Genomic DNA, 19327 nt, shown 5'->3' on the forward strand with positions numbered 1-19327 from the left:
AGCCCAGATAAAGATGGAAAAATCCTTCTCCATACCCATTCACAGGTCTGTTTCACCTCAACTGCAAAGTACAGTACAGTAGTCCTCCGTTATCCGAGGTTTTGCTTTCGGTACTTTCAGTTACCCCTGGTCAACTGAGGTCCAAAAATATTAAAACAGAGAGAGATATCAAGACAGAGGGAAACAGACCACATTTATATTAATTTTATTACAGCATACTGTTATAATTGTTCTATTTTATTATAGTTATGTTGTTAATCTCTTACTGTGCCTAATTCATAAACTATCATAGGTATGGATGTATAAGAAAAATATAGTATATATAGGGTTTGGTACTATGTGTGGTTTCAGGCATCCACTGGGTGATCTTGGAACATATCCCCCAAGGATAAGGTGGGGCTACTATATTCAGACAGGCAATGCTTATTTTCATAGCCGTATCTCTAGACATGCTTTTAAAGCATGAGAAGCTTGTCAAGTTGGAGGAGCCTGAAGACATATTTCCCATCACAGTGCTTTCCATTTCCCCCTGGATGTAAGAGATTGGAGATGCTGAAACCCTCTGACACTTCTAAGATAAGAATGACCAGGTTAAGCCAATTCCCTAGAGAAGAATCCACTCTGGTGGCACCTATGACCATGACTAACACATTTTACCCAAGTTTTAGTCATTCTCCACTCCCCTACTATTCTACAATACTTCTAGTTTCACCAGTATTCTGAATCTCTCAGACAAGAGACTTAATCTGGGTTTTTCTATGTATTTATTACTACCTCAGGCACAAGAGAAAGAAGAAAAAAATTATAGCATTATAACTTTACTGGCTAATTTCACTGTTTCCCTGGCTCACCAGGGAAACTGATTTAAAACCAGTCCCCATTTTAGTGCCCTCAGTCCGTCCAGCTCTGTAGGCAGGGGAATATAGAACGTGGGTTTTTGCTCTGGACACTGCCTCTTACCAACATCATCCGAGCCTGTATCCTGTTTGAGTTTTCTCCACTCCAGAGCCAGGCCTGACCTACTGAGTCCCAAGGGCAACCTTCATCCTCTTTGCATTTTCTTTTAGGAAATAGCTGAATCCTGGGGTGTTTTGTGCTGGACTCAAACTAACCATGGAGCAGTAAGGCAACTACACAAATGCTTCATGGAGGCTCTTCAATGGCCTCTGGCCTTGGGTAGACACATTCACATCACTGTATTTCCTCCCTGAATCATGGGAGCTCTGCTCTAATTCGCCATTTAAAAATACACCCTCCTGGGGCCGGGCATGGTGGCTCATGCCTGCAATCCCAGCACTTTGGAAGGCCGAGGCGGGCGGATCACAAGGTCAGGAGATCAAGACTATCCTGGCCAACATGGTGAAACCTCGTCTCCACTCAAAATACAAAAATTAGCTGGGTGTAGTGGTGCACGACAAAGCGAGGCTCCGTCCCCCCAGGAGATACATAGATATCCATATACACCCTCCTGAGCCAGTTCTTGAGGTTATTTCAACTTTTTTTTTTCTTTGTAGCCAAGCCTAGGTCTCTTGACATCACAGTCAAGAAAGTAGCCCTCATTTGGCTCCTTTTCATGAAATTTGTGCCTTCACTCACGGCACCCTAGCTAGCTCCCCTAACACCCAAAGTGTTAGATTTTTCTCTCTTTTTTTTTTTTGGAAGAACCTTTAGGTCCTTCTGGTTTCATCTTCCCAGGAAAGGTAAAGATGAGTTTCCAAGTTGACCTGGGCTCTTAGCTTAGATAACCTTCCAGCCTCTTTCGGTTGCCCTTAGCTGTGGCAAGCTGCCTTGACTTCCACTGCTGTCCACTGAGCTCCAGTCTGTAACTCCACTCATTTCCTCAGAAGCACAGTGACACCTCATGAGCAGCAGTGAAGAAAGGAGATTTTACTATGGAACCTTGTGCCATTTATCCAGCCCTGATGTCACTTCAAAGCATAGTGCCTATGGCTGAGATGTTTCTTTGAGACAGAGTACTCCTTGGTACCTTTGTAGTTGATATTTTTTCTTTCAAAATCTGACCTTTTAATCCACCTTCACACCTATTACATCTTTTCAAAAGAACTCCAATTGCACCATCCTTTCCCTCCAGAGGAAAAAAAATCATGTTTCTACTTATGTAAAAAACACAAGATAAGGATAAATCCTAAACTCCTCATGTAGCAAATAAAGGCCTGTCTGGACTTGTACTCAGTATTTTTTTCCAAACTATTCTGGACGTATCCCATTAAGTGACCCCCTTGGTAAGCTCTGCATTATATTCCATAGGGTCTTGTACCTCTATTGTCTTGAATCAGGCTATTGCCCCCTTTGTCTGGAATGCAGCCCTTATCCCCATACTCTGCTTTTTACTTCTCTAAAGCCTCCTCTAACCATGCTCCTCTCCAGTAGCAGGATCAATCTCAAGCTTGCACTATGTCCCATGGCACTTCCTTCACGTGGCTGGCATGGTATTACAATTCTGCCCACCCAACAAGAGTGTTCCTTAAAGCAGCAACTTGCTCATTCACACTTAACTTCCAGTACTTTTCAGGGTGCTGGAACATGATAGGTGATCCATGTTTGTTGCACAGATATGTAAAGCAGAATTATTATTACTTTGCTATTTCATCCAAAAGCAAATCATTAGTGGAAAGTATATAAAACCTAGATAAGACACATAACCACCAGCACAGATTCCTATGAAAAGTCGTATTTTCCTTACAATTAAATAGACATATTTTCCCTACACATGACGGTATTAAAACTCATTATTAAATGGAAGTCAGTGATCATTAATAGTTAAACTTTATGGTGAAGTCTTTATAAACTATCATTTCCTTAAAGGATTAATAATCTGAAAAAGTCTCATTTACAAACACACAAATACAGATACCATTCTCTCTCCAGGCAACTTCACCACAACAAACTCAGAAAGCAGTTTTTCCTACTCTCATTCTGCCTGAATTAAATATTTGAAGGATGATGGAAGTGAAAAAGGAAGAAAAATATTTCCTGGAAATATCTCTTACAAAAGAATTAACACCAATATGTCCAGATGGAGGGAGGATACCGAAAGATGTCATAATAATGTCCCCAAATTCCCTTTCTTAGTAAACTTATAAGGAACTGTATTATAGGAGAGAAAAACAAAACCACTGGAGTCTAAACTGTTTTCTCTTTGCCATTGCCACTATACCTAACATATGTGTATTATATTTCGGAGGGTTTAGGTTAAAGCACATAAAAATAACCTCAAAGGAAAGATACAACAGTAGGTCCTTTCACGTTGTGTATTTCTTCAACGTGCTCCTTGATAAACTGACTTGCAATACATACAGATCAATGGGACCCTCCACCCACCAAAAAAAGTCATTTGTGTCATTTTCTCCTAAGCATCTGAGTAATCTAAGTAAAAACCATAACCAACCTTCAACTACAGAAACAGGTGCAACTCCTCCACCCACAAAATCAAGAATTATTCAAGTTCATGTACCAACCAACCAGGCAGACCACAGTTCTGCCACAATGTATGTGTTAGTAAAACATAACCAGAGAGAGTAACTGGACTATAATTACTTTTAATCATCAAACAAAAAGATAAAATTCCAGAAGACATACTAAGATATTAAGAGCAAGTTATACCAAGTTAAATGTCCAGGCTTCTGGTAACTTCTGCATAGATAATTGAATACATTATTCTAATATTTAATTTCTTTAAGGCCTACTTGTTTAAAATATTGTGTTTTGAAACCAACTAAGTATTTGAAAAACTCAAAGCTCTGTAAAGAACTATGGAATTTCTATAAAAAGGTAGTTTACTTCTGAAATTCACCACATTCACCAACTTTTGTCCCCCTTTAACGCTAGTGACATCGTTTCAAGGAAGAAGCTAATAATTTCCCTTTCAACTGCCAAGGCTTCTGAGGCGTGAGGCAGTTTGAAACTTCAGGAATAGTGAGTTACTTCAGGACCCATAGGATTTACAACAATAATGGTTTGAGGAAACCACAGCATTTAGGCTCCTTCAGTCTTTTTCCCTGTCTTTAAGAGTTTAAAAATAAGCAAGAAAATGATTCTTCAAATCGGCAGACCATCTTCAGGGGTGGAGACTTGCCACGGTGCATGATAATCACAGAGTTACAAGATCCACAGAGCACAGCGCGGCCCACAAAAACAGCTCTTCTGATCTTCCTCTTGATCATGCCAAACATGATCTGAGCCTTTTCCTTTTTTATTTTTGTTTTACCTCTCTCTTTCTCTTTCTCTCTAGCTTAAAGTCAATAAAGTTCTAGTAGAAGTAACTTACCATTCTGTTAATGGTAATGGCTGGAATTTACTTTGTGTTCTATTTTTATTTAACGCATCTTTGTAAACTCAGCTATTAACTATAATAAGTCTACAGCCACTCAAGAGGGAAAAAGTTCCAAGTCAAAAATAGAATGCTAAGTTTAAAGTTTTAAAATGCATCTATTGCTTTCGAGGCAGGTGTGCTTCTGACAGCTCTATTAAGTTAGTCAACTGTCTCTAGGGACTTCAGTTCCTAACAAAGAAAGGCTGCAGCCTGGTGCCCTTGGGTTGGTTTTTTGTTTTTGTTTTCTTTTTCCTCTTTCGTTCTTTGAAAACTGAATGAATTCTGTTCTTGTGTGGAATAAAAGTGACATGAGAAAGCCTGTTTTCAGGACTGGCGTTCTTCCCCTTTTGTCTTTGCTATGGAAAGTTGCTTATCTTCTGCACATCTGCTTAGAAAACTTTCTGTGTGATACAGAGTGACTAAGACACTTCCAAAACCTGCTCTGTAAGGTCAGAAACGGAATTTGTCACTTGACCCTCACAGGGCAGTCAGGAATGTCAAAATTAAAGAGACTAATAGAAAGGAACACACTCTCAATACCTTAAGAGGGGACAAAGGAATGTAAGGACATAGCCTCACTGGGCCCTGTTGGGTACAGGCCTTGAGCAAGCTAACTCACTTTTCTGCATCCTCCCTTCTTAGCTGCCAAACAAGGGATCAGACAGGGTATCTTGGAGGTTCCTTCCAGCCCTGACACGTTAGTTAGCCTTGTTGTTAAGCTAACTCTACTTGGATCCCTTCACATGTCCAATTTAGAGACAGTGTACAAATATTTACGAAAATGCTTCAAATGGCACAGAGAGAAGAAAATGTGTGGTCATTGCTTCAATAAGAGCTCTCTCTAAATAATTACTAAAGTTGATTTCTCTCATTAGGTAAACACAAAAGTCAGAATTCTTTGAGTTTTCATTTCATTAGAAAAGAAAGACATCTTTAAAACTGTCACCATCTCTGATATTTTACAACCAAAATAGAGAGTAACTATGTAAAGTACCAAAAGCTTTTCCTATCAGGAGTGAGACTCTTCTGTCAATTCTTCAATGTTTAGAGAATGAGAGAAGGAATAACAATGCTTTTGGAAACTATTTTTCTTTTCTCTGAGCCCCGTTTCTTGAGTCACAGAATTTTCTATATTCTCTATTTTCAATTAATTCAGGTTGCATTTAAACATTTTTGTAGGTCTCCTATGTGCAAATCAAAGTACTCATTGAGCAAACACTGTGGATCTAGTATGCAAAATGGGGATTATAGCATTTCAACACAAACTAGTAAAAAGTCATGTGAATTCTCTGTACTGGGATATTAGTGGTTCATTAACAAATTCATGGAAAACCAGAGGGTCAGATCAGCTTTTTCAGCCACATTTTATATCATTCCCATTCGCATTAATGAGGCTCAAATATCATTTAAAGTATTTGGCCAAAAATGTTTAGTAGAGTAGAAGTGGTATTTTTTTTTTTTTTTTTTTTTTTTTGAGATGGAGTCTCACTCTGTCACCCGGGCTGGAGTGCAGTGGCGCAATCTCAGCTCACTGCAAGTGGTTTTAAATAATTGAAATATGTCTTATCTTCACTATTTCTTCACTTTTTAAATATAGAGGATATGAACAAAAACATGAAATAGAAATCTGGGGGATGAAATTTCAACCAAATGAAAAATGAGTAAATAAACTTGGTGTCTAAATATCAGATGGAGAAAAGAGAGTGACAATCAACATGTTATTAGAGAAAGTAGTTAATGGCGAAATCAAGGTTTAAAAGCATACTTGCTTAGTAAGTGAAACAAAGCAGTAGATGATAATCCTCCTTGAAAACTCAGAGTGATTTTTACAGGAGTGATTAAAATGTAATGTTTACAGAAAACACTGGGATGGCCGAATACAGTCACTGGTCCATGATGTTAACACAAACATGTACTTTATTCCACTGTTTATTCCACCGTACCAAAACGAAAAGCCAACAGAAGATAAACATGTAAAAAACATAGTTACATATTAGAGTAACATCCACTTATCAACGGATCATTCTTCTGACAAATTCAACCACTCAAAATATGGCAAAGAAGAAATCAAAATGGCCTCCAACCAGACAGCATTGCCCACAGGATTGTGGCTTGGGATCTCATGCATCTTCCAGTCAATACTGTTGCAATACACTGGGTTACCCAGACCCCCCACACAAGGTAACACATGAGCAACACCAAGCCAAAGAGTGGTGGGGACTACCAGAGACAGGTGCAAGTACACTGTCGAAAGAGAAAGGCTTCCAGCAAAAGTGAAATACAAAACAGTCACTGGAAGTTAAAGAACACTGCAGAGATCCATTTCATGCCAAAGCAAAGATCCCTACAATATTCAGTGGCCACGAGGGCATCACCAGATTATTACAAGGTCCAATGACTAGTCACAGTGACACCAGGGCATTAAAACGAGGTTAAATTGTACTCTTTGATTGAGCAGAGTTGTTGAAGTGTCATGAAAAGAGTGTGGGACTAACTCACGAGAAGTGGATTCAAATCCAGTCTATACCAATTATCTCTATGGCTTCAGGCAGGTCTTAATATTGCAGGAACTGCTTGCTCACAACAAAAAGGGGCAATGCCACCTGTCCTGCCACTCCCACAGAACTATCCTCATGATGAAAAAAGACCATGCAAGACTACTGCACACACCATGACCTGTAAACAGACTCTGGGTGTAGACTATACTTTAGAAAGATGTTCATTAAAAAATATTTTCAATTGTTTTAGAATTCTGAAAGATGAACGAGGCAAGCTTCTGTTATATGGAACTACAAATAAGTAAAAGGCATACTCCTCTAGTATTTTATACAAGTTAACATCTAGTCCATATGATCACAATTTAGAAAAGTATCTCTAACCAATTACCAGGGTTTTTTGGGGTTTTTTTTTTTTGAGATGGAGTCTTGTTCTGTTGCCCAGGCTGGAGTGCAGTGGTGCGATCTCAGCTGACTGCAACCTCTGCCTCCTGGATTCAAGCGATTCTCCTGCCTCAGACTCCCGAGTAGCTGGGACTACAGGCGCCCACCACCACACCCGGCTAATTTTTTTTGTATTTTTAGTAGAGACAGGGTTTCACCGTGTTAGCCAGGATGGTTTCGATCTCCTGACCTCGTGATCCACCCATGTCGGCCTCCCAAAGTGCTGGGATTACAGGCATAAGCCACTGTGCCCACCCTTTTTTTTTTTTTTTTTTTTTTCCCTGAGACAGAGTCTCACTCTGTCGCCCAGGCTGGAGTGCAGTGGCACAATCTCAGCTCACTGCAGCCTCCGCCTCCTGGGCTCAAGCAGTTCTCCTCCCTCAGCCTCCTGAGTAGCAGGGATTACAGGAGCGTGCCACCATGCCCAGCTAATTTTTGTATGTTTAGTAGAGACAGGGTTTCACCATGTTCAGGACGGTCTTGATCTCCTGACCTCGTGATCTGCCTACCTCGGCTTCCCAAAGTGCTGGGATTACAGGCACGAGCTACAGCGCCTGGCCCCAATTACCAGTTTTTTACAGTAACTGTTTCAAAGAAAACACTACAGCCAGGTAGTGGCTCACGCCTATATTCCCAGCACTTTGGGAGGCTGAAGTGGGAAAATCACTTGAGGCTAAGAGTGAAGACCAGCCTGGGCAACATAGCAAGATCCCTTCTCTACAAAAAAACAAAATAAAATAAATTAGCCAGGCATGGTGGCAGGCCCCTCTAGTCCCAGCTACTTGGGAGGCTGAGGCAGGAGAATTCCTTAAGCCCTAGAGTTCAGGTTACAATAACCTATGATTGCACCACTGCACTCCAGCCTGGTTGACAGAGGGAGACTCTATCTCTTTAGAAAGAAAAAAAAAAAAAGAAAGAAAGAAAACCACCAAAACATTGCTTTTGTTTTCCAGTTCCGACATAGGATCTCTGCTACATACAGGCTAGAATCCAAAAATTGGAAGTTAAAGTTTTGGACTAAACTTCACAACTAATTTTCCCCTATGGGGGATGGACAGTAGGCTGGTAAGCATAATGACAGAGAAATCTACAGGATCAGGGCAGAAACTGGCCAGACATTGCTATTCATGGGCTTTCCCTAGGGCCAGTGAGCAGGTGCAGGGAATCAGCCTGAGTGCATTAGCAGGCTCTTCCACACTGCCCTGCAGCAGGCAGCAAGGCTCCTGTTGGCAATCACTCGGTCCTGCTGCCAACTTTCAAGGCTTATACACCAAGGGGGTCCTGGACTAGGGGCGCAGAGGGGAACTCAGAAAAGGACTTCCTATGGTGGATGAATGCGTAGATGGCTCAGTCACAGCTGGGTTTTGGACCAGATGGTTTTCTGAGAGGCACCACTACTCTACACTGTTTCTCAAAGTACTCCTGGTATACCAGGCCTTTCTCCAACACCAAGACAACAGTGGACTATCTATAGAAATTCCATCATAGCTTGTAACTTCTAAATATTGAGAAAAAAAAGCTATGTGATACACATGCATAATAACACCCTACTGAAAGAAGTGAAGTCTACCGAAAGCACCATTTTCGAGGGTCATAAAATCAAGTAGTAAGTCAGGACTGACATTTTCTGTTTGATAACATAGAATAGAATAAACAGAGAAAACAGAGTATCATATGTAGACATGCAGTAAAGGTAAATCATTCCACAAAGCTATTCCATGTACACACGCCATGCATATATGCCATGTGTAGCATGGAAACCAATGTAAAGTGTATTTATTACTTTGGACACAAACAAAACTTTTTAAACTCTCTGACTTAAAAAATAAACTATAATTAAACTTTTCAGGCCCTGAAAACCCCAAAACATTCACACCATAGTTCCTGTAGGAGATTATTTCCCCCATTTGAAACAAGCATGCATTCTAGAGAAAACTAGCTCAACTTTCTCAGAAACTAGAGAAGAATTTACTAATTGGATTTTTGTTCAAACCTTTATTATTAGTTGGAGTTGGAACATAACCTTCGAGATTTCTAAAGTCAGTGGCATAACCTTCCCCTGGTTACAATGACATAAGAACACAGATCAACTGAATAAACCAACACATTCTCCAGAGTGGCGATGTAACCAAGGTCTGCTGATCCAAAGGAATGTCGAAGGAGAGAAACCCCAACCTCGCCAGCTTCATAAAGCATCAACAGCACACAAATGAGACACGGTGGCTCAAAAGCGGCTTACAAATGGAACAGAGCTAAGACCCTTATGACAGAACAACACTCAAGCATGCACACTTAAGGACAAAGAGTTGGACTTGGGAAGCTAACAAGGAAAAAATATTTAAAACATCTTTTTCTAATGGGAATAGTGTGTTGAAGAACTCAGCAATGAAATGACTTTACGGTAGAAATCAAAAGTTCTTTTTCCAGGAAGTCAGAGCATTCTATGTACTTTCTACTGGTGAAAAACTTATGTAAATAAATAACTACCAGGCAAGATGATCACAGCAACCAAACTAAGCACCAGCCACAACCACCCACAAGGTAAATTCACAAATTGCCTTGTGTCTGCTTTGTAAAAGAATCCCCAACCAATCAAGACTAAAGCAATACCCACCCGTATTCAGGAAGGAATGCTGGTTTATCTCAGAAGGCAATCCAGAAACACCAGATACCCAGTTTCTGCTTTAGCTGAGGCGTTTCTAGTTACAAAGTTAAAGAGAAGCTTAGGGAATAGAGGCAAGGGAACTGTATCGACAATAAAATATACTTATTCTCATGTTCTCTAGTCAAGTTTATGGAAAAGACAAAACTCAAGTGATACTGTTTAAAGAAATCTCAACTGCTCGTGGCTTTTATTAATAACTTGTGAGTTTTCCTTCGAGAAAGCCAAACATATATTAAGCCCAAACCTGACAAGTTACTTGTACCACTAAAATTATTTTAACCAGTGAATAGATTAGCCTTTATTCTTGTTCTATACCTTTTTCAATAGTGCACAAAAGCTTATTAAGCTATGTCTTAAAACATAAAAACAAATAAACCTACAATACTACAAGTGTACAATTAGCGATGCAAGCAGCATATTCAGAAATTTGACCAAGCTCCCACAAACCACGATTACTTAGGGGATGGGAATCCAAAAAGTCTTAGCTAAGCGGCGGTGGGCGGGGGGCGTAGAACCGGATCAGTATGGGAGTCACAATCTCTCTTTCCTTATAGCTTATCCCCTCCTCTTCCCTCCAGGTTACTGCCACCTTCTTCCATTCACTACCACTCCCAATACAGTCTTTTTAAAAAATAAGAGGGCATGAAAATGGGAAAGTAGAGTCCCTCTTCATTCCACCAACCCTAATGAGCTCCCACTCTAGGAAATGCCTTATAGGCCAGATTGCTCCCAGTAACTTCACGATTCAAGCTATTTTCACATTGACTTTGGGAAAGGGTCGCTCCTCAGTGTGAGTTACTCAGAAGGTTGCTTTATATCAAGTGTATGCAGCACTAGGGGCTCTCCAAACACAAGAACCCACGATGTGCCTGCCACACGAGGCGCACGCCCAAGCATGCACCCAAACACTAGAAATGAGCCCAGCAAATGATGGTATTGGTAGGGGAAGCTCTGGCTGAGAGACTTGGCCAACAAATCCTCCCCCTACAACCACAGGGGGAAGATGGTCTCAGACAACTGCTTGCCTAGGCAAGCATTCACCATTTCTCTTACGGCCTAAATATCCAAAGCAAGATGCAGTCAGCACAGTAACGAATTTTAGCAAAAACTAAATAAATAAATGTTGGTTTAATGTCTATGATATCTACTAGTCAGTCATCAAATGTCAGCAATGAACTGATAGAGAATGCTCAGAGATGCTGAATTCAACGGAACAGAGAAGAGGTGTGGTACGGGCTGAAGAGGGGCAGACCACAGCCACACCACTGCAACCAGCTTCAGGCATCCCCAGCCTCACACCACACACATTTGTGTATATGAACAGTGTGTATGTTGATTATACATAAATTTTCCAATCATATTTATTAAGACAGTGATTGCCATAAATATAATCTTTAATTAGGGAGATTAGAAATATAAGGTAAAGACTACCCATAGTTCACAATGCTAGAAAAAGTATAACTATACATTGGAAAAAATCACAGATGCCGTTGCTAAGGGAACAAGTAATTATGAAAATCTGTGACTTCTCTTAATAAAGATACCCTAACATGGCCAGGTGTGATCGCTCATGCCTGTAATCCCAGCACTTTGGGAGGCTTAGGCAGGTGGATTGCCTGAGGTCAGGAGTTCGGGACCAGCCTGGCTAACATGGTGAAACCCCATCTCTACTACAAATACAACAACAACAACAACAAAAATTAGCCAGGCGTGGTGGCACACGCCTGTAATCCCAGCTACTGGGGAGGTTGAGGCTCAAGAATCGCTTGAACCCTGGAGGTGGAGGCTCAAGAATCGCTTGAACCCTGGAGGTGGAGGTTGCAGTGAGCCGAGATCGCACCAGTCCACTCCAGGCTGGGGGACAGAGTAAGACTCTGTCTCGCACACACAAAAAAAGATAGCCTAACATGAAAATCTGTGGTTTCATTACTACTTTTCCTCGTGTGCCTATATAATCCCTTCAACCAGAACTTTGTCTTTTCTCGGTTATGACAGCCCCTAGATGACCTGGTTCTAACCCCTAATGCTCCAATCCCTTCTGCACGCCATAACCAGAGCAGGTTCCCTCCAATACAGCTTCGACCTAGTATTCACAATAGATATTTACTTACTATCTGCAAAGTGCAAGGCACTTGAAAAAGACACAGGCTAGACTTCAAAGGGCTTCAAGTCTAGTAGAAGTATGAAGCACATACTCAAATATTCTCAAAGCAGAGTATTTGCCCTTAAACCAAAAGTTATTAAGTCCTTGACGCCAAAACGCCCTAGGTGCTTTCAGTGTCCTTTCTCTGTCTGAAGAATTATACTCGGTCCCCTGCTTCCCCACATCTGTTTCTCTGCCCAGTTTTCAGTTCTCTCTAATGATCTGACCCTTCCTTACCAAACCAACTATTGTTTTTATTGGTCACTTATGATATCCAGACTATGTTTATTAAATGAATGAACTCATGTAAAGTTTTAATAATAGTGTCTCGCCACGGTAAACATTCACTAAATATTAGCTATTGTTAAGCTTATGGATAGGTTGACTGATTCAGACATGACTTTCAATTTAGTATTTTAATCATTTCAGGATTTGACATCAACACTGAGATACAAATTCCTTGAAGGATTATGTAAAGGAAGTGATAGGTTCCACTTGAGTTGCCTAGGTTATACAAGCACTCCAAAGACACTTCCACAACTGGAAATTCTAGATAATAGCATAGTCTACACTAGGATAAAGACATTTTTTGACTCAACTGACTATTGATAGTGAAGAGATTATCAATCCAATGGCCAGTATCATTAAATACAATAGATCGAATTTGTAGGCTTACAGCATATCTATAAAACAAACACTCATTTATTCAATAAATAAATTGTACCTGCTACTGGTATGTATGTATGATGAATAGGTATTATCCCATTTTACAGTGTGGAGGAGAGAGTGAGGAGGAAGCACAAGGAGGCAATGGGGTAAGGGAAGCAGAATGTATAGGGCTTAAGAGAGCATTGTCAAGGCTTAGCTATTCAACTCCCTGGAGAAGGAAAGCACCTGAGGGGTTTCAAGCAGTGAAGTTACACATGACTCATGTTTGAGGTTTAACAGGATCACTGAGGCTGCTAGGTTAAGATCAGACCAATTGGTGGGGAGGGGAGCAGTGTGTACAAAGGTGAGCGCAGGGAAACCAGTTAAGAAAAGATTGCAGTAGCACCATGGAGCCTCTCCTTATCAGGCTTGGATTGTTAATTCCATATCTCTGTTCACTAAAGCCAACTTTACCAATTGGTAAAAACAGCCCTGATCAAATTTTTTTTTTTTTAATCCAAAGAGCTTGATACATGCATAGTCTGAGTGAAGCAATAGAAAACACCAAAAGTATGCCATCGAAATTATGTTCCCACAAACAGAACCCTCTCTTTTATTACACTCAAAAAAGTCCAGAATTGAGAGCACTGGTAATAAGCATACAGTGCTACCTATAACTTGGACTTCTGAATGGTCTTCTGTCCTCTCTTGCTGTCTCCACTCTTGTTCCCCTTTGATCCATCCTTGTTCCCCTTTGATCCATCACTGTTTCTAGAGTGATCTTCCCAAAACAGGGATTACAGGCAGTGGCTCAAGCCAAGCCTGTAATCCGAGCACTTTGGGAAGCCGAGGCAGGTGGATCACTTGAGGCCAGGAGTTCAAGACCAACCTGGCAAACATGGTGAAACCAGTCTCTACTAAAAATACAAAAACTAGCCGGACTAAGCCAAATTCAGAAAGTACTTGCTTAGCACATTAGCCTGTGCACAAAGCACCATTTAACCGAGTCCCAGATGTGTTAAGTTTACCCATTCAGCAACCATTCATTGAGCACTTAGCCTTGGGATAAAAAAATAAAATAAAATAAGATTGAGTCTCCATCCTAAAACAGGTCATGGCTAGTTCAAGACACAGACAAGTAAACAAGTAAGCATAAACCAGTGTATGATAAACACGATTAGAGAGGAATGAAGAAGGCAGAGAAATAACATAGTGACAAGAGCCATCAGCTCTGCCTGAGGATGTTAGAGAACACTTCACAGAGTTTTAAAGCGAGTCTAGAAGGATAAGTAGGAGGTCAACAGGCAGGGGAGGCGACCGGAGCACCCTGGCACAGGGAATAAGAGGGAACGGGAGGTGCTAGTTTCTGGAGTTGTGAAAAAGCAATGAGTCTGTATGCTAGTTCTGCAGGGAAGAGGACGGAAGCAGATCTCGTAAGGTTTCACGCCATGTAAAGTGATGTGGGCTTCATTCTGTAGGCAATGGGGAGCTACAGAAAGGTGATCCAGTTGTTTTTGTGGGTTTTTCTGTTTTTTGTTTTTCTGAGACAGAGTCTTGCTCTGTCACCCAGGCTGGAGTGAAGTGGTGAGATCTCGGCTCACTGCAACCTCCGCCTCCCGGCTTCAAGCGATTCTCCTGCCTCAGCCCCCCAAATAGCTGAGATTACAGGTATGTACCACTAAACCCGAATAATGTTTGTATTTTTAGTAGAGACGGGGTTTCACCATGTTGGCCAGGTTGGTCATGAACCCCTGAGTTCAAAAGTTCCTCCCACCTTGGCCTCCCCAAGTGCTGGGATTATATATAGGCTTCAGCCACCAGTCCCAGCTGGTTTTTGTATTTTAGGAAGATCACTCTGGAAACAGTGTAGACTCATGGATGGATCAAAGGGGAACAAGAGTGGAGAAAGCAAGAGAGGACAGAAGATCATTTGGAAGTCCAAGTAAGAGCTGATGAGGGCCTAAACTCTATGAGGACGGACATGTAGGTAGAAACACAGCAGACCTTTAGGAGATTAAACTGAAGTATTTGATAGAAAATACTGTAGTTTTCAAAAAAACTCTAGGCTGGGCATGGTGGCTCAGGCTTATAATCCCAGCATTTTGGGAGGCCAAGGCAGGAGGATCACTTTAGGCCAGATGTTCAAGATCAGCCTGAGCAAAAGAGAGAGACCCCATCTCTACAAAAATAAAATAAAATAAAAGATTAGAAAGGCATGGTACCGTGTGCCTGTAGTCCTAGCTACTCAGGAGGCTGAGCGGGGAGGATCCCTTGAGCCTGGGAGTTCAAGGTTACAGGGAGCTATGATTGTGCCACTGCACTCCAGCCTGGGCAACAAAGCAAGACCGTGCTTCTAAAAAAAAAAAGCAAACAAACAAACCCCTCTAATTTGACAGAACATGTTATAGTTAAACCAAAACACCCTGAAATTACATGGAAATATATTTTATAATAATTGCATGAGACATAAAAATTAACCCTAGATAACATGCAGCATCTTTTAAAATTATTAAAAACAAACTGTTGGCCAGGCGTGGTGGCTCACGCCTGTAATCCCAACACTTTGGGAGGCTGAGGTGGGCGGATCACCTGAGGTCAGGAGTTCAAGACCAGCCTGGCCAACATGGTAAAACCTCATCTCTACTAAAAATACAAAAATTAGCCGGGCGTGGTGGCGGGTGCCTGTAATCCCAGCTACCCAGCAGGCTGAGGTAGGAGAATCGCTAGAACCCGGGAGGCAGAGGCTGCAGTGAGACGAGATTGTGCCACTGCACTCCAGCCTGGGCGACAGAGCAAGACTCTGTCTCTAAATAAATAAATAAATAAATAAAAGTAAACTGTTCATAAAGATCAATTTCAAAGGTTTCTGTAACTTAGCAAAGACATTTTAATGGAAAAGAACACAGGTTACTCACTTCCAAACTCAAGCTCTGACAGTTAAGTTGTTTCTTTTTATCACTCTTAAGATAGTTTTCATAATTTTTAAAAAAAGATATTTTTCATAATTTAAATGCCTCTTCTCAAAACAAATGCACAAAGTTTTTAAACTAAAAAAGGAAGGATACTAGATAAAATATCATTTAAATCGAACTTCAACAATTTAATTTGCAAATAAAGACATATTACAATAAAACAAAGCAGTGAGACAACAGAGTCCCAACTTCAGAAGAAAAAATAATAATAATCAAAGGCCAATAAAGGGCAGTCTCAATGGATCAGAGAAAACATTAAGTGGCACTCACTGTGTGTCTCTTTCACAGAATGTCATCTTCAGTAGGAAGTAAGAGGAAAACCATGACATTCACTGATCTCTTTTGTTAAGACACCAAGGTAAACTTCCTTTGGCTATTTTTCCGATATATGTAGTAACCCTCGGAATAAATAAAACTTACTGATCTTGTTTCACTCTTAAATTTGTGATGCTACTTGACAATATTTGTCAATATTTCTTAGGTTTTCTTAATGCCATAAACAAGCTATTTTTTATGGAGGACTTTTTTTTGGTTTGAGACCTAGTCTTTATGTTTGTTTGGTTTTGAGACCTAGTCTCACTGTGTTACCCAGGCTGGAATGCAGTGGTGTGACCTCGGCTCACTGCAGACTCGACCTCCCAGGCTCAAGCAATCCTCCCACCTCAGCCTCCTGAGTAGCTGGAACTACAGGCACACACCACCACACTTGACTACTTTTTCTATTTTTTTGTAGAGACAAGGTTTCGTCGTGCTCCCTAGGCTGGTCTTGAACTCCTGGGCTCAAGTGTTATGCCCACTTCAGCCTCCGAAAGTGTTGCGATAACAGGCATGCGCCACCACGCCTGGCCCAGGAAGCTCTTCCTAAATCCCACCAATTTAAGGATTTTATTATCAGAAATAAATCACAGCTATTTACATGGAAACAGGATCTTGACTTTTGACCTAGCTGCTTTTGGTTTTTCATGTCATTTTTCTCCTCTGTAATATCTGGTCATTAGTAGTCTAATTATGTGCAAGGATCCTGCTTTCTGCAACTATTTTATTAGGAGAAAAACTGGGATGAAATTACTTTAAATAGATCCCACTCCCACACTCAAAAATGGATTATTTAGTATATGGATTATTCATTACCCTTGATACTTACTATGGCCATTCTCTGGCCATTTTTGTAGTGGCTGAGAAGGGAGGGTACTGACATTCAAATGATTCAAAGCTGGTAACATTACTAGTCTGTACGATAAAGTCCAGAAGGAAAGGATGAAACATTGTTTAAAGCAAGGCTTTGCATGTCAATTACCCTCTCTATCTGCTGACCTGCCAATACCAGGATCATCAATCACGCTTCTGCCCAGCTAAATGGAGAGCTGGGGATACAACAAAACAAGCTCTGCTCAATGAGAGGACGGACACCCCATTATGATTCCACCTCTTTTAGTTTTATTTGAGTGAGCAAGAAAGGGAAAGCACAGAATAAATACTATTAGTCATTAGTCTTCCTCAAGGACCTTCTACAGTGCTGGAAAAGCAGCAGGTACTCATTAAATCTTGTTCAGTTAAATGCTAACAGTTAGAAGACGATGCAAAACATGAAAATGTTCCAGATAAAGTTCCTTTATCTGGACCTTCTCATCTAGGTCATCGTGTTGCACTTTTTCACAATTATCCTACATTTTCTCTTTAACCTCCCCACTTTAGATGTCTTATCTGCTTCTCCATTTAAGCATGAACTCCATGACTTCAGGGCCTGAGTGCTATCTTTCTTTGTATCCTGCACATGGTATTCGGTAATGATTCCACCAATAAATGCTCTCACAACTTCACGTGAAAAGTTACATATTGTCTTATCTACTACTGCATTCCACTTTTTTACTATAAAGAAGATACTGATTCACACCCTCGATTTGTATGGCTAATTAAGTCAAAACATCATCTACTTAGTGATATCATACTAAGAATATAAGAATTGATCATTGCTGTTACCCAATTCATTCTTACCTCTCTGAGTATAAACAGGGATGGGATTCAAGAGAATTCTGAAACTTGTAGTGTGCTGTCAAACACACATACAAAAGAAAACATACAGATGCTTACTGGTAGCTGCTTTGGACCTATCAATATGTATCTTGTAATTACTTTTTAAGCTCAGGAACAGTAGTCTAATCAGAAAATGCATACTAGTAGCTTCTAATCTTATAAAAAGATTCTCAAAAGAAAATGAATATCAAGCACTATAATTTTATCCTTAGTTTTTTGACATTAAATCATAAAGCTATGGGTTTGTTGTACCGAAAGATATCCATAAGGGTAACCACTTAAAAACTTTATTTTGATGTTCCTGATAACAATCCAGCATAGAAATTCCCTATTAAAAGAGCTTCTGTTTCAGAAATTGAATGTGTGTCATACAACACACTATCCACACTGATGGTAGGAGCTCAGCAGGCTAATGGTGCAAAGCATACCTGGAGACAGCGGGCAGGGAACAGGCAAGCAGTGTGGTCTGGCAGCAGCTGCTGGAGGGGAGGGAGAACGCCAGGAGCTACAGAACCGGACCCCCGCCAACCAGAGATCCCGCAGGGGGACCACTGATGCAAGGCTGGCTTGTTAAGCTACAGTTGCCCTACGTCTATTGTCACTGCATGATGATTGTGTGTGTGTGTGTGTGTGTGTGTGAGAGAGAGAGAGAGAGAGACAGAGAGAGAGAGAGACAGAGAGAGAGCGAGAGAGAAAAAGAGAGAGAGCAAGAGAGTGGGGAGGAGGGAGAGCAGGTTTTTGGCAATCTGTGTAAATCAAAAAATGTTAATGTAAGTTAGGGGGATTGTGGAATAAACTGAAAGAAAGGTGGATTAGGCTGTGTGTGATTTGGGCAGAGAGATATAAAAGATGCTACACATTCCCATCAGACCAATGTGTCTCCCAGTGCATATTTATTTGCAACCAAATCCTAATGTGGCCATTGGGCATTCTTAATATTGACTGATAATCCTTGCTAGAGTTTCAGCCTATTTGATGCTTCTAAGAAAAAACTTCATTTCTGCATAATTTTTCTTGAAGACTTTTCCTCTTTTGATCTGCTCGCATAAACAAATGTCACTTCTGTATTTCTCCAAAGGAAGGAATTGTGTGGAATAAAGATCAACTGTTATAACATCCCCCTGAGACAAGATGTCAAAGTTGGAAGCCAATTTTCTTTTGTAAGTCAAATGCGAAAACAGAATATAATGCCATGAATTTTGATGTATAAGCAGCTTTTTAAGGACTCTTTCTGACACCATATGTCAAAAATCATATTATTCATGCCCAATTATTTTAAAAAAACACATAAACTTACACCCTGTATTATGTTTCCATTTATCTTCATGAAGCTACTGTATCCCCTATTCCATTAAGGGATAAAGCGCACAATCTTTTGTATCGCTACGTAAGCAAGTCCTCCCTTCACAAGTTGCCCCTGTCCTTTACAATGACTTCTTTATTTTCCACAAGTCACGTGTACAGTATTTGCTTTATTTCCCAACTAAAACTAACACACACAAATTCAGTCTCTGTTCCTTTAATGCTAATTCAGATGAAGCATCTACAGTAGAAATCCTACAGCCTCATGCTCACATGTATACAATCGTTAAC

At 40.6% G+C, this 19327-nt stretch overlaps 1 protein-coding gene and 1 long non-coding RNA gene across 10 annotated transcripts in view; both read right to left on the reverse strand.

Annotated features, from left to right (window-relative positions):
- Positions 1-19327, reverse strand: part of NHSL1 (NHS like 1) — a 273639-nt gene that overhangs the window by 128764 nt on the left and 125548 nt on the right. The gene's annotated exons all lie outside the window — the stretch shown is intronic.
- LOC134761561 (uncharacterized) lies at positions 1620-11717 on the reverse strand. Its single transcript, XR_010140357.1, has 2 exons — positions 9326-11717; positions 1620-9295 (listed from the first exon to the last, which is right to left on the reverse strand). It is a non-coding gene; the product is annotated as an uncharacterized LOC134761561 (long non-coding RNA).

This window comes from Pongo abelii, chromosome 5, assembly GCF_028885655.2.
Source record: "Pongo abelii isolate AG06213 chromosome 5, NHGRI_mPonAbe1-v2.0_pri, whole genome shotgun sequence".
NCBI lineage: Eukaryota > Metazoa > Chordata > Mammalia > Primates > Hominidae > Pongo > Pongo abelii.